Source organism: Lithobates pipiens, unplaced genomic scaffold (assembly GCF_037356315.1).
Source record: "Lithobates pipiens isolate NorthernLeopardFrog02 unplaced genomic scaffold, aLitPip1_a1.2 Scaffold_8, whole genome shotgun sequence".
Lineage (NCBI taxonomy): Eukaryota > Metazoa > Chordata > Amphibia > Anura > Ranidae > Lithobates > Lithobates pipiens.
Genome location: NW_027507903.1, coordinates 569,767,735 through 569,790,551, shown reverse-complemented (window position 1 = coordinate 569,790,551; position 22,817 = coordinate 569,767,735).

The following is a 22,817-nucleotide window of genomic DNA, read 5'->3' as shown; positions in this document are numbered from 1 at the left end:
GATTCAGGATTAGTGATGGACGAACTTCCGGCGGGACGTTTCGTGAACGCGGACCGCGAACGCGGCCGATAGTTCGCGAAATGGAACGTTCGCGGCGGGCCCCATTGACTTCAATGGGAGGCGAACTTTGCAAACCTATAGGTCAAATTTGCAGCCACAAAATAATTATTAGCTGTGCAAACATAGTCCCACCACATGGCCAATGACATAACACATGTAAGTGAATTCACATGAGGTGAATCTGGGATCGACAACTACAAGCATTCTTTTTTTATATACAGCAATGACACCTGCACCGTGATAGAGTCATCTGACAGCAGCACCGTGATACAGAGCACTGACATCAGCAGCGTGACATACAGCAATGACACCTGCACCGTGATAGAGTCATCTGACAACAGCACCGTGATAAAGAGCACTGACATCAGCAGCGTGACATAAAGCACTCACACCAGCACCGTGGTATATAGCACTGACAGCAGCACCGTGATAGAGAGCACTGACATCAGCAGCGTGACATAAAGCACTCACACCAGCACCGTGATATACAGCACTGACACCAGCACCGTGACAGAGAGCACTGACATCAGCAGCGTGACATAAAGCACTCACACCAGCACCGTGGTATATAGCACTGACAGCAGCACCGTGATAGAGAGCACTGACATCAGCAGCGTGACATAAAGCACTCACACCAGCACCGTGATATACAGCACTGACAGCAGCACCGTGATAGAGAGTACTGACAGGGATGGTTGGAGCCCCTCATAATGAGCATAGCACAGGGATGGTGTGAGCCCCTCATAATGAGCATAGCACAGGGATGGGGTGAGCCCCTCATAATAAGCAGCCCCAGGAGGATGTCAGCATAGCACAGGGATGGTGTGAGCCCCTCATAATAAGCAGCCCCAGGAGGATGTCAGCATAGCACAGGGATGGTGTGAGCCCCTCATAATAAGCATCCCCAGGAGGATGTCAGCATAGCACAGGGATGGTGTGAGCCCCTCATAATAAGCAGCCCCAGGAGGATGTCAGCATAGCACAGGGATGGTGTGAGCCCCTCATAATAAGCAGCCCCAGGAGGATGTCAGCATAGCACAGGGATGGTGTGAGCCCCTCATAATAAGCAGCCCCAGGAGGATGTCAGCATAGCACAGGGATGGTGTGAGCCCCTCATAATGAGCATAGCACAGGGATGGTGTGAGCCCCTCATAATAAGAAGCCCCAGGAGGATGTCAGCATAGCACAGGGATGGTGTGAGCCCCTCATAATAAGCAGCCCCAGGAGGATGTCAGCATAGCACAGGGATGGTGTGAGCCCCTCATAATAAGCAGTCCCAGGAGGATGTCAGCATAGCACAGGGATGGTGTGAGCCCCTCATAATGAGCATAGCACAGGGATGGTGTGAGCCCCTCATAATAAGCAGCCCCAGGAGGATGTCAGCATAGCACAGGGATGGTGTGAGCCCCTCATAATAAGCAGCCCCAGGAGGATGTCAGCATAGCACAGGGATGGTGTGAGCCCCTCATAATAAGCAGCCCCAGGAGGATGTCAGCATAGCACAGGGATGGTGTGAGCCCCTCATAATAAGCATGCCCAGGAGGAAGTCAGCACAGCACAGGGATGGTGTGAGCCCCTCATAATAAGTAGCCCCAGTAGAAATATGACCCACCCCTGTATACCACCCCTGCGGAAGGGCCTGCCTCTTCCTCTGCCTGTCATTTTTTAAATGACCCTGTGACAAAACTCTCAGTCCCTATACCAATGAAGGACTGCTGCAGTATAGGGCAGTGGTCAGCAGTAGTGCACCTCAACCCTATGTATTGTGGACCTATACCAGTCCTTATAGAATAGCAGACTGTACCTCACTCAACCCTATGTACTGTAGCACCCTAGACAGACCAAGTTACCAGTCCTGATAAAGAGCTTTGTGGAACAAGTGAGTTGTGAATGATTAGCAGACTGCAGCAGAAGGGCAGCAGTCAAGTATAATATTCTTTCTATATTTGGAAGAAAGAATATTATACGTGTACAAGCCTATTACCATACCACTGATACCAGTCCTGAAAAGAACCTTTGTGGAACTAATAGTAACAGCTACTGTTTAAACTGACCCTCACTGCCTGACACACTGCTTCCTGCCTGTCCCTATATAAACTGGCAAAACAGAGGCTGCTGGAACAATAACTGGTTACTGGAATAGCACTTTTGTGGACCTGATAGTAACAGCTAATGATGATGACTAATCTGGCTGTCCCTACAGCAGCACACAGCATTCTGTCCCTTTCTCTAAACTGACAAAAGACACTCAGGCTGCTGCAACAATCAGTAGCACAGCAAACCTATATACACCTAACACCTATACCAGTCCTGAAAATAACTTTTGTGTACCAAATAGCTAGCGATTTGCTCCACACAGCAAGCTCTCCCTATAGTGACAGAAGAAAGAATGTAAAATGGCCGCCGGATCGGGTGTATTTATAAGTTTGGGGGAATGTCCAAGTGTCCATGTGCTGTAACGTCTCAATTGGCTGTCCTGTACCCCATGATGGATGTGTCATCAGGTCAAAGTTCTTTTACACAGTAAAAACACGGAAGTCCGCTGGGCGAACGGCGCCAATAGTCCGCCGAACGGGCGGACCGCGAACAGCCGAAATTCGCCGCGAAACGACCGCCAGGCGAACTGTTCGGCCATCCCTATTCAGGATTCGGGTAAGTAATAATGCCTGATTCAGCTCTCACTAGATTAATCAAGCTTTTAACTCTTGCAGTGTTGGAGATGGGTGGGCTACTGCAAGTGTTTGTTTTTTTCTCATTCATGTTTAGCTTTAAGACCCCTTTAACACTTGGGTGGTTTTTAGGTGCTTTAGCACTGGAAATAGCCTCTGCTAAGTGCCTGAAAACCACCTCCCATTCATTCAAGTGTGACTTTTCACACTGGGGCGGTGTGCTTGTGGGACATTCTGAAAAGTCCTGCAATCAGCATCTTTGGGGTGGGTTGGGAGTGCTATATTTAGTGCTCCCAAAATGCCCTGCCCATTGAAATGAATGGGCAGCGCTTCTGAATCGCCTGAAAATTGCTTTGGAAGGAACCACAACAGTGAAGTTTTCAACCCCCTTCTTTGGTGTTAAAAGCTCTGCTTAAACAGCGGCAAAGCAGCGCTAAAACCAGCAGCGCTTTACCGTGAACGTGGCTGTGGCCACAGTGTGAAAGGGGTCTAGGAAACTTCAGGTATCATTCTTATACTAGGACATGTTTAAAATACAGTGAGCCTGAGATCTCCTGTGGAGGGACAAGGAAATATCGGTATGATAGAAATGTGGATTGGTAGAGACAGGTCTTTAGGGGATTCAATTATAGAAATATACAATAGTCCTTTGAGTAAACAGTGCGGAGTTGACATCTAGGCAAAAATGGGCAATCTTGACAATACTAGAAATACAAAAAAAGGAAAACACTGCGCTATAGTTTGTAAAAAGATGGCCACAACGGCCACAACAGCAGCCAACACCAAAAACAAACGAAGTTCAACAGATAAGATAATAAAAACAGTGTAGCGCTTCGATAATAATAAATGTAAACAACATAAATTATAAAAATAAATATATAACAAAAATCACATAGATGTAAGTGCCTAAAAAATGAAAGTCCAACATTAGGCGTTCAATCCACTATGTTGATGGCATAAGAGTGACCAAACTGTCACAGAGAAGAGAAATGATGTACTAGACGAATGTATTCATGCTGGTATACTTGATTGTAAAACATCAGAGAAAAGTAGATAAATACTTAAAAAATAAAATTAGAAGCAATGTGGGGTGCCAACAGCTCGCGAGCTGTTGGCACCCCACATTGCTTCTAATTTTATTTTTGCTTTTTTATGTGATCACCAAGTCATTTATTACCTTTTGACTTCAATAAATCAACGTCTTTTTATCGTTTGACCCGCACCATGTGGAGCCTCTTTTTCTTTTCTTTCATTGCTTTGGTTTAAAACCTCACAAACACCCCCCCTTCCCATTTGGGGGAAGTTGGAGTACCGGCACAGCGGGCTGCGTTTGAGCTTGAACACCTTGAAGTTCCATCTGGAGGGATCCATCATTGAGCCTACAACCACCCGGAGCTCCTCCATTAGCTCAACTGACCTCTCTCCTTACACTCTTTGGTCCCAGATTGTGACCTTAAGCCTTCTAGACTCAACCGTCATATGACTGTGTGAGTCCAACTGTTCCGGTAAGAAGTATTTATCTACTTTTCTCTGATGTTTTACAATCAAGTATACCAGCATGAATACATTCGTCTAGTACATCATTTCTCTTCTCTGTGACAGTTTGGTCACTCTTATGCCATCAACATAGTGGATTGAACGCCTAATGTTGGACTTTCATTTTTTAGGCACTTACATCTATGTGATTTTTGTTATATATTTATTTTTATAATTTATGTTGTTTACATTTATTATTATCGAAGCGCTACACTGTTTTTATTATCTTGACAATACTAGGGCCACAAACTGGCAGTTGTTATAATACATGGTCTACATATGAGCAATTGTTTTAACATGGTGGCAGAAAATAGGCAATCATTACAATACATGATCTCCAAATGGGCAATCCCTACAATATGTTGGCAATAAATGGGCAATCATTACAATACCTGAGCACCGAGTAAGTAATCATTACAATACATGGGCAACTGTTGGACAACTATTCCAATATGTGAATACCAAATCGGCAGTCAAAACAAAATCCAAACAAAAATATCTGTGTGCTTAGGTATATCTAATCAATGTAGCTGCTGACACAAAATCTTGTGATACTAAACTCAAGAACAGAGAATTAAAAAACAGTGCAGCCTTATAAGTAAAATGTCTAGATTATCCCCCCAAAAAACTTGAAAAATGTGCACAATGGTGTCATGCCAATAATACTGGAATTACATAACAATGTTAAATAATCATGTTTTAAAGATCTTCAGATTATATAAAGAACGTGTCCAAAAATGATTGTCAGTGTCATAAATAGTAGACAAATGTTACACAAATCCTACAGAAAAAATATCCAAAGTGCAGATGTAAAGAGATCCAATGGGAGTAGGAATCTTCAAACAGTCATATGATACCATGATCCTGGTCATCAACTATGGCGAAACACATCGGGTGGGTGACTTAATTACGCACCATGAACGATCAGTAGAGCAGAATGGATCTCGAGCGGCCCCGTAGAAAAGCTATTCATCAGAATTGTTATACATTGGACATTGTAAGTGTGGTCTTAATAAACAAGTTGTAATACTGTTTTAGACTATGGAAGTGCCTTTCACTTTTTATTTTTGAGCATCATTGTGGTTGAGTTTGACCATTTGCTATAATAATTATGGTCATGGTTATCTGGTAAGAGACTATCCTTTTTTTTTTTTTTTTGCTTACATGCACAGATGCTTTGGGATTGGTTTGAACACCGAGATCACGCTATCGAATGACTGTTTAAAAATTCACTTTCCTATTGGATTTCTGTACACCTGCACTTTTTCCTGTAGGATTTGTGGGGCATTTGTCTACTATTTCTGACACTGACATGTTATTACAATATCTGAGCCCCAAATTGACAATTGTTACAATATGCAGGCAATAAATGGGCAATCATTATATTATGTGAGCACCAAATGGGTAATTACAATACGTGGGCAACTATTACAAAATGCTTGCAAAATATGGCCGATTGTTCCAAAACCTGATTAACACATGGCCACTCCTTACAATATGTAGGCAACAAACTGGCAACCATTTGAAGATGGCTTTCACACACTCTAGTAGCTTACTCTCTCAGACAATGCAATTGACCCCTTTCTAGATGCAAGGAAAATCAAGTACATGATAAGGTATCTTAGAATTGTGTGTAAAACGGACATAGACAAAAATCTTTTGAAAACAATAGGAGCAGTAAAGCACCCTCACTTTGTTACACTAGCAAGTATAAAGGACACCACAAGCAGTATATGAGAGCTACCGTGCATGAGAACAAGTACAAATGAATAGAAAAAATTACCATAGTAAGCACCCCTGTCAGTAATAATTGTTTTTTCTCAACACTCTAACTGCCCCTTTTTCTTTTCCAGACAGCTTGGGTCTATTATAGCGGGGGTCCCCGACTCCCAGGCCGCGGACCAGTGCCAGTCTGTGGCATGTTTGCAGCCGGACCACAAAGGCTGCACTGTTAGAGGTGCAACAGCGGGCAAGCAGAGAGATGACATTATCTCTCACCACTTGCCTCGCATCACTGCTATTCCACCCTCACTCTAGGATGGGGTGGAACCCATCCTGCTTCTGTGCTCAAGGCACCAATGCGCATGTCTGTGAGGCCACCAATGCAGCAACAACCTGTATCTGGGGGCAGGCGACGTGGCAAGTGACACGCTGCATCTGGTGGCAGGCGACGTGGCAAGTGACACGCTGCATCTGGTGGCAGGCGACGTGGCAAGTGACACGCTGCATCTGGTGGCAGGTGAGACGGAAGACAGATCTGTGTGTTCTACCATTGAGCCCTTCCCCCCATACAGTTAGACCGCACAGTGGGGGAACACAGTTAACCCTTTCATCATCCCTGGTGTTAACCCCTTCCCTGCCAGTGTCATTAGTACAATAACAGTGCATATTTTTAGTAGTGATTACTGTAGCAATGTCACTGGTTCCCAAAAAAAAGGGTAAAAAATGTCCGTTAGGTGTCCGATCTGTCCCCTGCAATGTAGCAGTTCTGCTAAAAATCACTGATCGCTGCCATTACTAGTAAAAAAAGAAATAAATAATAAAACTGCCATTAATCTATCCCCTATTTTGTAGATGCGGTAACTTTTGCGCAAACCAATCAATATAAGTTTATTGGTATTTTTTTACCAAACATATGTAGCAGAATACATATTGGCTTTAACTGATGAAGAAATTAGTTTTTTAACTTTTATTTTTTTTGGAAATGTTTTATAGCAAAAAGTAAAACATTTTTTTTTTTTCAAAATGGTCGCACTTTTTTTGTTTCTAGCGTAAAAAATAAAAACAGAAGAGGTGATCAAATACCATCAAAAGAAAACTACTTGTGGGGAAAAAAAGGACATCAAGTTTGGTTAGGTACAGAGTCAACTTCTGCGCAATTGTCTGTTAAAGCGACGCAGTGCCGTATCGCAAAAAATGGCCTGGCCATTAAGGGGGTAAATCCTTCCGGGGCTGAAGTGGTTAAACTATGCTTTCAGATAAAAAGGTCATATAAAACTGGCTAAAAATGCATTAGCCTTTACCAATAAAACGCAAATCTTTTGAAAGATGAACCGTTTGTCACAATATAACTCATGTGTAACACAATAAAGTCAAGGTAATGTAGTAGCACCTCTAGAAGCATCTGTCTAACACTGACCTTAGGAAACAAGCCTATGTAAATATTATCCAATAGTAATAATAAAGTGAGAGGTGAAGATTCCTTTATAAAAATACGTATGTGTACATATAGATTACACAGAGCCCTCAGTAATACTCGCACTGCTTCTATATCACCAGGAGCTTAATATATTTTCAAGGTCTTTGAATTTTCCTTCAAGCATCTTCGTTCAGATGTGGATTTTTCCTTCCCAGATAATAACCCCAGATCACTGGTGTTAACAGGAATTGACAGCAGCTGATCTGGCCCTTATTTGCATTGTAAATAACAGGGGGAGAGACGCTGAGAATATTAGATCAGAATCAAGGTAATTTTCATAAGGAATAAGGGAGCTTCTGCCCTTGAAATTCAAACTCTTAGCTCAAAGTAGTCTATTATCACGTTCGCCACGATTCCTGCATCATCTGTCAGTTTTTTTTCTTCCTTTTTTAATCAAAACCTGTTATATTTTATCATCAGAAATTTTCTTTGTTATATTACACATTTTTTTTTCCTTCCAATCAAGTGAGTATATTGTTTGTTCAGCAAATGTCTTCAGAGAAACTATTCCCTCAGGGAAGCTACATTTTCACAGAAGACATCATCATTTGTAGGAAAATTAATACCATCCAAAGCAAAATTGGACACACTTCACAAATCTGAGATGAGGATGAAAAGATCAGTGGGCAAGATAAATGGATGATAGATAGATAGATAGATAGATACGTAGATAGATAGATAGATAGATAGATAGATAGATAGATAGATAGATAGATACGTAGATAGATAGATACATAGACAGATAGATAGATACGTAGAAAGATAGATACGTAGATAGATAGATACGCAGATAGATACGTAGATACATAGATAGGCAGATACGTAGATAGGTAGATAGATACGCAGATAGGCAGATACGTAGATAGGTAGATAGATAGATAGATTTTGTAGATTGGTTTCTAAATGACCTGTAGCCCCCTAGGGCACTTTTGAAGTGACTTAGATATTCGTAGATAGGCAACTCCTATCCTGATATTGATTAGTGGTTCCAAATTAATAACTACTGCAGTAGGGAACAGACACAAAAGATACACTCAGCATCTTTCCAAATAACTGTTCTGCCTTATTATGACACAATTGAAGGTTTTTATACACATGATTACGTAGGTATCACATTAATATCACAATTGTAGGTTTATGGCAACAAGGGGCGTTACATAGGCAGGCTAATTCTAATCAGGACTCGAAAGAATGCAAAACATGTACTGAAAACATTATTAGTGCCATGTGCACAGTGAGGGCATTGTGCAATACATACAAAATAGAATACAATTATATACAGAACTTACAGTGGCAAATACAGTGCCTTACGAAAGTATTCAGCCCCTTGGCTTTTTACTTATTTTGTTACATTACAGCCATTAGTTCAATTTTTTTTATCTGAATTATGTGATGCATCAGAACACAATAGTCTAAGTTGATGAAGTAAAAATGATACATAAAACTATTTTTCAGAAATAAAAAAATGATAATTGGCATGTGCGTATGTATTCAGCCCCTTTGTTATGAAGCCCATAAAAAGCTCTGGTGCAACCAATTACCTTCAGAAGTCACTTAATTCATGAAATGATGTCTACCAGTGTGCAATCTAACTGTCACATGATCTGTCATTACATATACACACCTTTTTGAAAGGCCCCAGAGGCTGCAACACCTAAGCAAGAGGCACCACTAACCAAACACTGCCCCGAAGACCAAGGCACTCTCCAAGCAAGTAAGGAACAATGTTGTTGAGAAGTCAGGGTTAGGTTATAAACGTAAAGGAAAGAAAACTGTGCTATTACCTAAGATTACCTAAGCTGCGACTCAAAATGTTATACAACACCAAACAGAAATAAAAAAGGGGAGCTGCGCTAAATTAGTTGATCTATGAGGCAATATTCCATATACTCACAATGTAAACGGATAATATACCACAACAAGTGAAATTGTGATAAAAAATTTAATTAAAAAATCACATTAATATGGGTACAATGCCACAATAATGGTGACTAGTGACTCTTCTTCAGTAACATGAATCGGGACACCGCAAAAAAAGCATGAAAGATAAAAAGTGCCTCCACCACAGCAAACACTGCTGCTTACCAGATCACGGTGGTCCCTTACTTACACAGCATCTCTGTGGCATACACTGAACTATTCAGGCTCAGCAGTGATGGTCCTCACACAGGTCAGGTTAGGCACGGTAATTGAATCCCCATAGAACAATAAAAGTTCATATAGTGTAAAACCTTTTCATTTATTTCGTATAGCATAAGACAAATGGACACTTACAGTTATGCAGATAAATTACAGCATAAAAAAGAACTGAGCTGGCCGGATTCGAATAAAGTCCATTGCTTCCGGGACTAGGCATGTAGCGGTGACGTCAGTGCGTCGCTCCTCCTCCCTACGCATTTTGTCATACAACAGGACGTCGCCGCCAGTCACTTTGCATGGACTATATTCATATTATTCTTGGATTCAATTTTTAATATATGATTGACTATATGGTCACTATTATCACATATGGACTTTGCTATTTAGCAATATTTAGATGCTTAGTCTTTGAAATAGTCATTTCACCTTTATTATTTAGGTTTTAATATGTATTTATATGGTTATTATATTCTTTAGTTATCACTGTTCATTTTCATTGAAGGTCCTCCATTGGTACATTGGTTCTTAATTATTGTGGCAGTGTACCCATATTAATTGGATTTTTTTATTTAATTTTTAATCACAATTTCACTTGTTGGTGTATATTATCCATTTACATTGTGAGTGTATATAATATTGCCTCGGATCAACTAATTTAGGTTATAAAAACATATCCAAATCTTTGATGATCCCTAGGAGCACCATCAAATCTATCATAACCAAATGGAAAGAACATGGCACAACAGCAAACCTGCCAAGAGATGGGCGCACACCAAAATTCACAGACCGGGCAAGGAGGGCATTAATCAGAGATGCAGCACGAGAGATATAAGGTGACCCTGGAGGAGCTGCAGAGTTCCACAGCAGAGACTGGAGTATCTGTACATAGGATGACTATAAGCCGTACGCTCCATAGAGTTGGGCTTTATGGCAGAGTGGCTAGAAGAAAGCTATTACTTTCAGCAAAAAACAAAATGGCACATTTTAAGTTTGCGAAAAGGCATGTGGGAGACTCCCAAAATGTATGGAGGAAGGTGCTCTGGTCTGATGAGACTAAAATTTAACTTTTTGGCCATCAAAGAAAATGCTATGTCTGGCGCAAACCCAACACATCACATCGCCCAAAGAGCATGGTGGTGGAAGCATCATACTGTGGGGATGTTTTTCAGCAGTCAGGACTGGGAAACTGGTCAGAGTTGAGGGAATGATGGATGGTGCTAAATACAGGGATATTCTTGCGCAAAACTTGTACCACTCTGTGTGTGATTTGAGGCTAGGATGGAGGTTCACCTTCCAGCAGGACAATGACCCCAAACACACTGCTAAAGCAACACTTGAGTGGTTTAAGGGGAAACGTGTAAATGTGTTGGAATGGCCTAGTCAAAGCCCAGACATCGATCCAATAGAAAATCTGTGGTTAGACTTAAAGATTGCTGTTCACAAGCACAAACCATCCAACTTGAAGGAGCTGGAGCAGTTTTGCAAGGAGGAATGGGCAAACATCCCAGTGGTAAGATGTAGCAAACTCATAGAGACTTATCCAAAGTGACTTGGAGCTCTGATAGCAGCAAAAGATGGCTATACAAAGTATTGACTTTAGGGGAGTGAATAGTCATGCACATTAACTTTTCCTGTTATTTTGTCCTATTTGTTGCTTGCTTCACAATAAAAAAAATCTTCAAAGTTGTGGACATGTTCTGTAATTTGATGCAAATCCTCAAACAATCCATGTTAATTCCAGGTTGTAAGCCAACAAAACACAAAAAATGCCAAGGGGGTGAATACTTTTGCAAGGCACTGTACATAGCTCAAATATTTACTGTTTTACCTTCCGGAGGATTCTGTTTAGCAAGTCCTGTGATTCATATACTGTATGTGTAGCTCCCTGCCAAAAGTAAGGCTAAGTATAGTTTTTTTTTGGGGCTTCACTTTACTCAATGGAGAAATTATCAGTTTTTTGGTCTGGTCAGTTTTCTCTTAGGTCAGTGATTGATTGCTCCTGTGTTCTACTGGAAATGGAATAGGAGGGTCAGCCAATGATTTATGAATATTTATCAGACCTAAGACAATCCCTGGGAGGGGGCATCCAGAAGGTGGCTGAGGAAGATGGTAAATATTTGGTAAATGGAGCCTGCTTAGAGAAGTCTTGTTCCTGGGCTGCTGCTTCTGGGATGCAACATGTGCACTGGAGTGCCTGTTTGGGCCTCAGCATGTGTTTCTTCCCTCATTGGAGATGTCAGATGGAAACTGAATGGGAGACAGCTTTATTTGGATTGTGTTAGTAAAGGCCTAGATTTGGGGTCCCAGGTATTCATATGCTAGGGGGAGTAAGTGCCAGATGTTGCAATAAGGGCAAGAGCTGCTTCTATAGAGTTCTAGGTTAACTGCTCACTCCCTATGACCTCCATTCAAGGTTGTTTCAAGAGGATTTTGTAGGAAATGTTCTGCTATAAATTTGGAGTATCCTGAGTCCTTAAAGTGATACTAAAGTCTTTTATTTTTTTTTAATAGTTAACAAGTTATACTTACCTGCTGTGTTCTGTGGTTTTGCACAGAGCAGCCTGGATCCTCCTACTCTTCTTGGGTCCCTCTTCTGCGCTCCCTCCCCCCCCCAGCAGCAGGAGACAATATGTCTACCATGACCAATATGGTAGTTAGGAGTAACTAACTACCATATTGGTCATGGTCAGTGGCGGCTGGTGAAGTTTTTGGATGGGGGGGTGCCAGACCCCGCCCATCATGACCCCGCCCATCATGTTGGCCCCTCCCACTTCTCATAAACCACGCCCCTTATGTAATCTGGAAAAAAAATTGGCGTGGGTTCCCCCCTCCGAGAGCATACCAGGCCCTTAGGTCTGGTATGGATTCCAAGGGGAACCCCCTACGCCGAAAAAACGGCGTGAAGGTCCCCCCAGATCCACACCAGACCCTTATCCGAGCACGCTACCCGGCCGGCCAGGAAAGGGGGTGGGGACGAGCGGGCGCCCCCCCTCCTGAGCCGTACCAGGCCGCGTGCCCTCAAAATGGGGGGGTGCTTTAGGGAAGGGGGGCCGTGCGCCCCCCACCCCAAAGCACCTTGTCCCCATGTTGATGAGGACAAGGGCCTCTTCCCGACAACCCTGGCCATTGGTTGTCGGGGTCTGCGAGCGGGGGGCTTATCGGAATCCGGGAGCCCCCTTTAATAAGGGGGCCCCGGATACCGGCCCCCCACCCTATGTGAATAAGTATGGGGTACAATGTACCCCTACCCATTCACCTGTGAAAAAAAGTACAAAAAAAACACAACACAGGGTTAAAATATTTTATTGCACAGCTCCGGGGATCTTCCGTCTGCAGGGGTCTTCTCGCCGGACTCCTCGGCTATCTTCTTGTAGCTCTTTTGCTAGCGGAGGAGTCCGGCTTTCTTCCTCGCCGCCGGCCTCTTCTTCCGACTTCGGGGGTCTTGTCCCCCTCTTCGGTTCTTCTGCCGGGCCACCGCGCCTTCTTATAGCTCTTTTACAGGCGGTGGCCCAGTCTTCTGTCACCGCCGCCGCCGCCCGTTCTTCTTCTTCTTCTTCTTCTTCTTCTCCAGGAGATGTTGACTCGACGATCTCTCCGGCCGCAATGCCAGGGACGCGCTGCGCTGCCACTTATATAGGGACAATGGGGCGGTGTCACATGGGTTGATGTCACATGGGTTGGTCACATGGGTTGATGTCACATGGTGACCCCGGCCCCCTTACGATGTCACAGTCCCGGAGGATGCTGGGACTGTCGCCATGTGACATCAACCCATGTGACCAACCCATGTGACATCAACCCATGTGACACCGCCCCATTGTCCCTATATAAGTGGCAGCGCAGCGAGTCCCTGGCATTGTGGCCGGAGAGATCGTCGAGTCAACATCTCCTGGAGAAGAAGAAGAAGAAGAAGAAGAACGGGCGGCGGCGGTGGCGGCGACAGAAGACCGGGCCACCGCCTGTAAAAGAGCTATAAGAAGGCGCGGTGGCCCGGCAGAAGAACCGAAGAGGGGGACAAGACCCCCGAAGTCGGAAGAAGGAAGAAAGCCGGGCTCCTCCGCTAGCAAAAGAGCTACAAGAAGATAGCGGAGGAGTCCGGCGAGAAGACCCCTGAAGACGGAAGACCCCCGGAGCTGTGCAATAAAATATTTTAACCCTGTGTTGTGTTTTTTTTGTACTTTTTTTCACAGGTGAATGGGTAGGGGTACATTGTACCCCATACTCATTCACATAGGGTGGGGGGCCGGTATCCGGGGCCCCCTTATTAAAGGGGGCTCCCGGATTCCGATAAGCCCCCCACCCGCAGACCCCGACAACCAACGGCCAGGGTTGTCGGGAAGAGGCCCTTGTCCTCATCAACATGGGGACAAGGTGCTTTGGGGTGGGGGGGCAGCACGCCCCCCCTCCCCCAAGGCACCCCCCCATGTTGAGGGCACGTGGCCTGGTATGGCTCAGGAGGGGGGGGCGCCCGCTCGTCCCCACCCCCTTTCCTGGCCGGCCGGGTAGCGTGCTCGGATAAGGGTCTGGTGTGGATCTGGGGGGGACCCCCACGCCATTTTTTCGGCGTAGGGGGTTCCCCTTGGAATCCATACCAGACCTAAGGGCCTGGTATGCTCTCGGAGGGGGAACCCACGTCAATTTTTTTTTCAGAAATTTGGCGTGGAGTTCCCCCTTCAGAGCTCATTCTCTGATTGGCCACGGCAAAAGTCGCCTGGCCTGGGGAAACCTTTCTGGCTGTGAAAGTTTTTTTTCCATTCATTCAGCTAAATGCATGAACATTCTCAACAAAGTAGAAACTAGAAAGCCTTTATGCGGTGACTCACCTCCTGCCTCACTGTCTTGCAGCTCTGCTCAGGCTGAGGAATGGAGCTGCCGACGTCACTTCCGGGTTTCGTGAAGCAGCCGAAAGCCGGAAGTGACCTGCCTGTCTAAGAATGACAATGCTCCCGCCCGTAGAATCACAGTGATTTTACGGGCGGAAGCTAGTCGGCATTCTGCAGTGCGCCGCAAGGCGGGTTTTTAACCCGCAAATGAAGCGCCATGGATGCAATCTTGTGATTGCATCGACGTGGCGCTTCTCATAGTGCACTGTGACCGGCGCCACAGTACACTATGTTAAATTGTTAAATGACATATGTTTTTGTTTTTTAAATGTCTTAAAGGGCCCGTTTTTTTTTTGTTTTTTTTTACTTTTTATTTTTTTTACACCTAGGGGGAGGGGAGGCTGCGCCCGGGCGCCCCCTATGGGCGGGCCGCCACTGGTCATGGTAGACATATTTGTTTGTAAACATACTAATGCCGCGTACACACGACCAGACTTTTCTACAGCAAAGGTCCGACGGAACGAATCTGTCGGACAACTAGATCGGGTGTGGGCTCCATCGGACCTTTGCTGTCCAAAAATCTGACGGACTTTAGAAATAGAACATGTTTCAAATTTTTTCACCAGAACGGACCCAGTTCCTATCGACAAATCCACTCATGTGTAGTTAGTCCGACAGACAAAAACCAACGCTAGGGCAGCTATTGGCTACTGGCTATGAACTTCCTTATTCTAGTCCGGTTGCAAGTCATCACGTTCAAATCTGTTGGACTTGGGTGTGATTGTGTGTGGCCAAGTCCGTTCATTCAGAACTCCGCCAAAAGTCAGTCGGGAAGACCGTTGGCCCTAGTCCGTTGAAAAGTACGGTCGTGTGTAGGCGGCATTAGAGTTTATAGAGAACAGAAATTCTTCCAATACATACAAACATGCATACTTTAAGGGTGCTGGTCTAGAACAGCACATTCTACCCATTTTTCTCTGTAAGTAGCAGACAGTTCATCTATCATATTACATTTAAAATGTATGTTTGCAATCAACCAACACATTCCGAGTTAATTTAGTCATAAAGCAAGTGGGATATTCTAAACTTGGCAAATGTCACCTTACTGATATAGGTCATATTATCAAGTCCAATTGCAATTAACCTTTGAACTTATGCAAAAATGGGACCCCATTATCAATTCATTACAGCTCCATAACAACTTCAAGTGGTTTTCTGTTTCATTTTCCAAGACACCTACACTAAAGAACTCTCTCAGTGAATACAAATGATTATGCTCTGTGTAAAATTAATGGGAGTGAAAAGAACATAGCTTAGTAAAAGGTTGAAGCAGAACTAAACCCACTTTTTACCAAAGCAGATACAAGGCATGCCAATACCTCCCAACAATGCTTGATTCTGCGTTACTGTCCCCGTTCCCCCCCAGATTTGTACAAAATCACAGCATCCAGCAGTGCCCTACTACTGGCTGGGTGATGACATTTTAATTCTGCTTGGCTTCAGCTTGTTTGCTGCTCTGTTGGGTGGAGTGATCAACTGCCCACCATGAACCACCCAGTTCCGGCAAAGAGAGGCAATGGCATAGGATCAACTGTGCGGACAGGTAAGTAATGATTGCCACCAGTTGCATAAAGATACAAGACATGGAATCAAGGTCACACACTTTTCCCACACAGCACAGGAGCTGTCCAGCCATAACATAGGGGTATGCCCAAACCCTGCAGCTCCAAACAGGAAGTCACCCCTCAGGCAAAAAGTAGGAGCTGCACTGGGGATTATGCTAAGAGGCTTGAGTGGAAAATAGGCCTAGACGCTGTTACCATGGCAACACATGGCACTACTTTTGTCAAGGGTTGTATGCCTTCTTTACCCAGGGGAGCTTGTGATGTGTCAGATACACACCTTGATGTATTATGATTTCTTTAGGCTAAAACATACTAAGCTATGATCTTTAATCTGCTGTGGAACCACATGTTCTAGCATGTCACTGGCAACTAAACAGCTGTTGACTGCATGCTAATGGCTCAAGGTATTCAAAGAAAGATGTCTGTGCGATTGATGAACAGTTTTTCTAGCTTGTCTTTCTTCTCTCACTGTGCAACCTTGACACCCTGCAAAGAGCAAATGCAACCATCTTTATTTTAGTGTTGCATGCTTTTCAGCTAGCCCTCACCCCTGAACCTGATTTCCAGGCACCGTGCCAGGGCTTGAAGACTGGTCCCTATAAATACTGGCTCTTAGAACTTAATCGATCCAGCAATTAAAGCAGAACTAAACCTGCCTAGCCTATACAGCCAAGGATACCACCATCGTAGCTTCTGTTTGATCTGCAGTTGCCATGGTGCTACATCTGAAAGCTTGACAGTTTGGGAGAGCATAAACAACTGAGAAAGTTATCATTCATGGAATACCTTGTATGAAACTGTTTCGGGGAAACAGTTAAATCAATTAGTTCATTTCCACTTTAAAGTGTACATAAACTCCCACAGAACAACATTATTCCTTTCCCACCACTGGGAACCTATGCCCTTACGCTCCCTCTAATCAGCACCAGTGCTCCTGACCACTAGGACACTGACGCTGAGCATTTTCTTTCTTCCAACTAACATTTTTAAAGCCAATGCCAGGCATTTTTGCCTTGCACTGACCAGACATTATCCCTATGTTTCTCCTGCTGACCACCAATGCCAGGCATTTTTCCTTCCCATGACCACCAACACTGGGCACTTTTTTCTTCCCTGACCACCGAAGCCAGACATATTTTTCCACCTGACTGTCAGTGCTGGACATTTTTTTTTTATCCAGCCGACCACTTGCACAAGCAATATTTTTCTCTCGTTGGCAACAAAGGTCAGTTATTTTTCCCTCCTGCTAACCAGCAATATAAGGGGAACTATGACACATACTGCAAAAAGACATTCTTTTTTCTAATGTAGGCTCAAAGTGTTTTTCCTCCTGGTACAGGCATATGTGTGCAGTGTGTACTGTATGTAAGCGTATCTCTTTTTTCAGGTACCTATATAGTGCCGACAATTTACGCATCGCTTCACATATATTGTACATTGACATCAGTCCCTACTCTTATGGAGTCTATAATCTAACGTTCCTAATTCACATTCATACACACACATGGTTGACGTTGGTTGACCTGGATGGATGTGTTTATTTTTTAACAAGATTAACTATGAAACTATGGTGGTTATTTACGAAAAAGGCAAATCCACTTTGCACTGCAAGTGCAATCAAAAATGCTCTGAAAGTGCACTTAGAAGTGCAGTCGCTCTAAGCCCCTGTACACACGGTCGGACATTCTGCCAACCAAATCCATCAGATTTTGTCCGTCGGATTGTGTCCGACGGATTGTGTCCGAAACTGTTGCATACACACGGTCGGGCCAAGTTTTCTGATTTAGCGGTTGCCAAGAATGCGGTGACGTAAGCCGTGTACGGCGGGACTAGAAAAGGGAAGTTCAGCTCCATGTCCGGCACCCTTTGGGCTCCTTCTGCTGATCTCGTGTCTATCGCGTGTTTTAGTAGAAGTTTGGTGAGAGACGATTCGCGCTTTTCAGATTAGTGATTCAGATCGCTACCGCTCTTCAGTTTGTGCTTGTCTTTGCGTATCTGATAATCAGTGCGTGCAGTCATTAAGTATTTGCTTCTCATTGTGGACTATATCTTGGTATAGTACGCTTTGAAAGGCATTTTTTATTGTCTGCTTGCTTCTGCTATTCAGGTCGTTCTTTCAGGCCTTGCTGTTTATCGGTGCTTTCTGGTGTCTGTTCTGACCAGCCGACCGTTTTCAAAACACGTTTTGTCTACATACTCGTCGTACAGTTTGTGCTGTGCAGGGGCTTCGTGTTGGGGTTCTTACTTTGACTTTGACACAAGCCCGGTCCATGAACAGGGAGGGGAGGCGTTTGTGGACCAAGAATTGTTTGCGCCAGTGTCACCAGTTCTCGCACATGCCTTTGCTCCGTGAGATCCGCGAGAATAATCCTGATCATTTCTGGATTTTTCTCAGGATGACGGACCCCGTTTTTCACCGTCTGCTGGCTTTGCTGACCCCTTATATCACCAGGCAGGATACCTGCATGTGGCAAGCCATCACTCCGGAGCAGAGGCTCATTGCCACGTTGCGCTACTTGGTGACAGGGAGAATTCTTCAGGACCTCAAGTTCTCTACAGGCATCTCCCCCCAGGCTCTGGGGATCATTATTCCAGAGACCTGTTCTGCCATCATTCAGGTCCTGCAGAAGGACTATATTATGCTAAGTTTTATCCTTAAACATAACATTCTATGTATTTCATGATTGCTAATGTCTTGCATTTCTTTCCTCCTTCCCTAATTACCAGCATTGCAATATGCTCTAATTCATATACTCTGCCCCTTTGTCCTCATGCATATTTGCCTCACTAACTTCCCCACCATGCTCTTCTTGGCCCATAAAACTATAGTCTAGTCACTTAACAATGTCTTTTGGCAGCTCCATAGTATTGCTTTCCCCTAAACACCCCCTAAAATGTCTACAAATGTGATGTGTGTGCTTCAATTCATACAAAGTGACCTTTTTTTTATTTTTGGAGTTGTGCCAAACTCATTAGTAACCCCCCCTCTCCCCAACTGCTACCTCAGCTGATAGCAATCCTCTATCTGATGACTTGACCCAACCCAATACACACGGTACCTACCTTTTTCATGATCACATTTATGGACTAATTCACCAAAGCATGTAGTGTAAGGCCGCGTACACACGGGCGGACTGTTCGCCCAACTTTGTCCGCTGAACAGTATTTGGGCGGACAGTCCGCTCGTGTGTGGGCTTTCAGCGGACAGTTTCAGCGGACAGTTTGACGGACAAGGTTTTTCGGAATTTCCGAAAAACTGTCCGCTGAAACCTTGTTTCAGCGAACAGTCCGCTCGTGTGTAGGCTTGTTCGTCAAACAAAGTTGCGCGCATGCTCAGAAAGGATTTTCACGCCGAAAGTTATAATGCAGTGTATAGGACGTCGTATTTTTCGTCCCGTCGTACGTGCCGTTCACGTCATCGCGCACGGTTTCAGCAAACTGTTCGTCCGTCGTGTGTGGCCATGTCCGTCCATGCTAAGTTTGAGCGGACTGTTTGCCGAAACTGTTTGACGGACAAAGTTGGGCGAACAGTCCGCGCGTGTGTACGCGGCCTAAGGGCCTGCCTCAATACTTTCAAATGCTAATTTTATTTTTTTAACACATTAATTTTCTTGCTATGTAATAGCAGAATGTCAAAATGTGCTTTCATTTTGTTATTATGACACTTCTTACCTGTCCGGTGGGCTGCCAATAGTGTAAGTAAGGAGGGGCTTCCCAAAGTATCACACATTATTTAGTCATTCAGCTCTCAATCAAGTGGAGAGGGTTACCTGTCCTAAACATCCCCCCTCATTTTTTAGCAAGGGCACATCTGATGGGGGGGGGGGGGGTTATGACTCTCATAAGGGGGCCTTATACTTTAGGCTTTAAATACTCAGTTCTCAAAATGTTATAAGAATTTTGACCAAAAATGTGGGTGTCTAATCTGCATGCAATGTTGATTTGTCAAATTACTAGTTTTTGTTCTTGTTTCACTACACAGTGTCCTTCAACGCCACAGGAATGGCAGACTGTGGCCTCCCACTTTGCCAGTTTTATTAAAGTTGTGCCTTTTTCACCAACAGTGCAAACCCAAGTTCAGAGCGAGATGAGGGGACAGTCTCTTCTTCAGATAATCTTATTATGTTATGGGTCTTCTACACACACACACACATTCTTCTTTTTGTTAACGAATGTACGTAGTGTATTACTGACCCAAATCGTGCTCATTTTCAGCACCATGGCAGGAAAATGGCATGATTGTCCAAATTTACACCTCACTGTGGGTGTTTTTTTACTAAAGGCACATCCACTATGCACTACAAGTGCACTGCAAAAGTACACCTGAAACTGCACTTGGAGTGCAAAGTGGAGTTGCCTTATTAAATCACACTCATTCTCAACACAAAATGAAATTTGACTACAAATACATTTTATGCCCAATGAAAAAGGAAGCCACACATTGTTGAGAATTCAACTTTTTAATACAAGCACATTCACATGTGCGTTTAGAGATTTTGTGTATCCAAAACAGAGTTTAATCAGATTTTTTTGTCCTTGTTGTTTTTGTGTAAACAGGCATGTATCAAACCGTAAAATACAGAACACAGGAACTTACAAAGTTCAACTTGGAAAAGTGAAGACAATATCAGACATGAGTATGTACAAACTGGGCTGATATTGCCTTCATCACATGGGGTGTCACCCCTGAAAAAAACAAATTTGGAAGATGCACACAGTGTGTCAACATGTGCTATCTCCCATCATGGAGGATCAATGTACATGCTTTGGGGCTGCAACCCCTTCATCTCAGACACTTTCCACAAAACACGTACATTGATCCCCCATGATGGGAGATAGCGCATGTTTACACACTCTGTGCATCTTCCAAATTTTTAATTTAGCAAAATACAACATTTAAAAAAAAAAAAAAAAGCAAAAATAAAACCCTATCTAGTTTTTTGTGTTTCACACTCTCCCCAAAACATAAATGATGTTCTTCATTTTAGTTTTAACATCATTGATGTTTTGTTGGACAATTTCCAAATCCCGATTGCACCCCATTATCTCCCCGATCAAGATCTGGGCACTTTCACTGGTAAAACGGGAATCTTCTTCCACATCACCTACAAAACAAAGCAAACAAACACACCATGTAATCAAAATATGGTGATATACATTGATGAGCTTACCGGAAGCTGTGTTCTCCGACACTCACCTGTTGTGGTGACAATTTGTCCAACCTCCACGATCTCTCCTTCCTCCTCCTCCTCCTGCTCCTGCTTCTGTTTCTGCTTTTGGAAGTTGCCCTTCTTTGGGAGGGGTGTGATCCCTGGTGTCCCCATGGTTCCTGGTGTCCTCATACTTGCCGAGTCTTCTCTCCCCTATGAGAATGTAAACAAAGATTAATTAGCACACAGAGGGCAGAAATAGGAATATGAAACATTGCTTGGAAGTGTTGTACAATTGTGTTTTTGGGCCGAGTTACAAGGTAAGAACATTATTGGGGACACTTTGTTAAGCTGGAATACTTCCCTGCAGAACGATGTTTCCTACGAACGAACGAAACCATGACCTTGAAAGTGGCCATTTTAAAATGCACAACATGAAATCAAAGCACATGGAGCAGTATGCAAGCAAGAATAATCATATGAACACACGACAACTACTTACTTTTTTTAAGAACACACTTGATCCTTAGGTACTGCTCGTGCTCCCTCAGTTTCAGGTCTGACCAGCGTTTTCTCAGTTGATCCTTGGATCAGTGTACCCAAAAATTCTTCAGAAGACTCTTCACAACTTTATTCATGATCTTGGCCTTTCTGATATTTGGGTTTGGGTAAGGTCCATACTTCCAATCATAGTCGGTCCTGTTCAATATGTCGACCATCTCCAACATCTCTCCAAAAGACATATTTGAGGCCTTAAATCTTGTGTTCCTGGATCGTGACGTTTCAGGCTCCGGGCTTTCCTCACCCTCCTCCTCGTTAGTGGAACTATTATTAGTGCGCACCTGCGTTCTCTCCGCCATGTGCTCTCCCCACTGCGCGGGAAGCGAAGGGGAAGGGAATAGTCTGGAAAGAACGTCAGGGGCAGGCAGAGTTTCACGCATGCGCACTGTATATAAAACGCAACACGCGTGTATCGTCCGTACGATCTGGGAGGAGAGTGTGAGGCGCGGACGCGACGAACGTGGAAACAAATTTTTTACTTGGTGCTTCGCTAGACTAGACTGCTTCTATCTAGGCCGATGTTGGGACAAGATTAGGAGGATTTTTAATTGCATTATTAGTATTTGAGGATTTGTCTTGTGTTGTGTCTTGCAGACAATATGGATCCTTTCACAAATGCAAACTTTATGGGGCTATTCATAGAACTGTACATGGAGATGCCCTGCCTGTGGCAGTTCCACAACAAGTTTTATACTGACAGAACAAAGAGGAATGTAGCACTGGAGAAACTGCTTGCTTTGTTGCGGATCATGGTCCCCCGGCACACATGGCCTATCTGAATGGGAAAATTGGGGACATGAAGCTAACATATCTTAGGGAGAGAAAGAAGCACCTGGAGTCCTTGAGAGGACTGAGAGCACCTGGAGTCCTGGAGAGGATCCAGATGCTGTTTATTACCCCAGGATGGTTCACTTTGACAGGCTGCATTTTCTGGTAGACCAAGGGGTACCCAGGCCACCACTCAGGCCACCACTCTCCAGGCTTCCTTCAAGGCATCCTTCACCCCCAGCTGAGGCTTCTGATGTCCAACCTGGGCCTTCCAGGCAGCAACATGT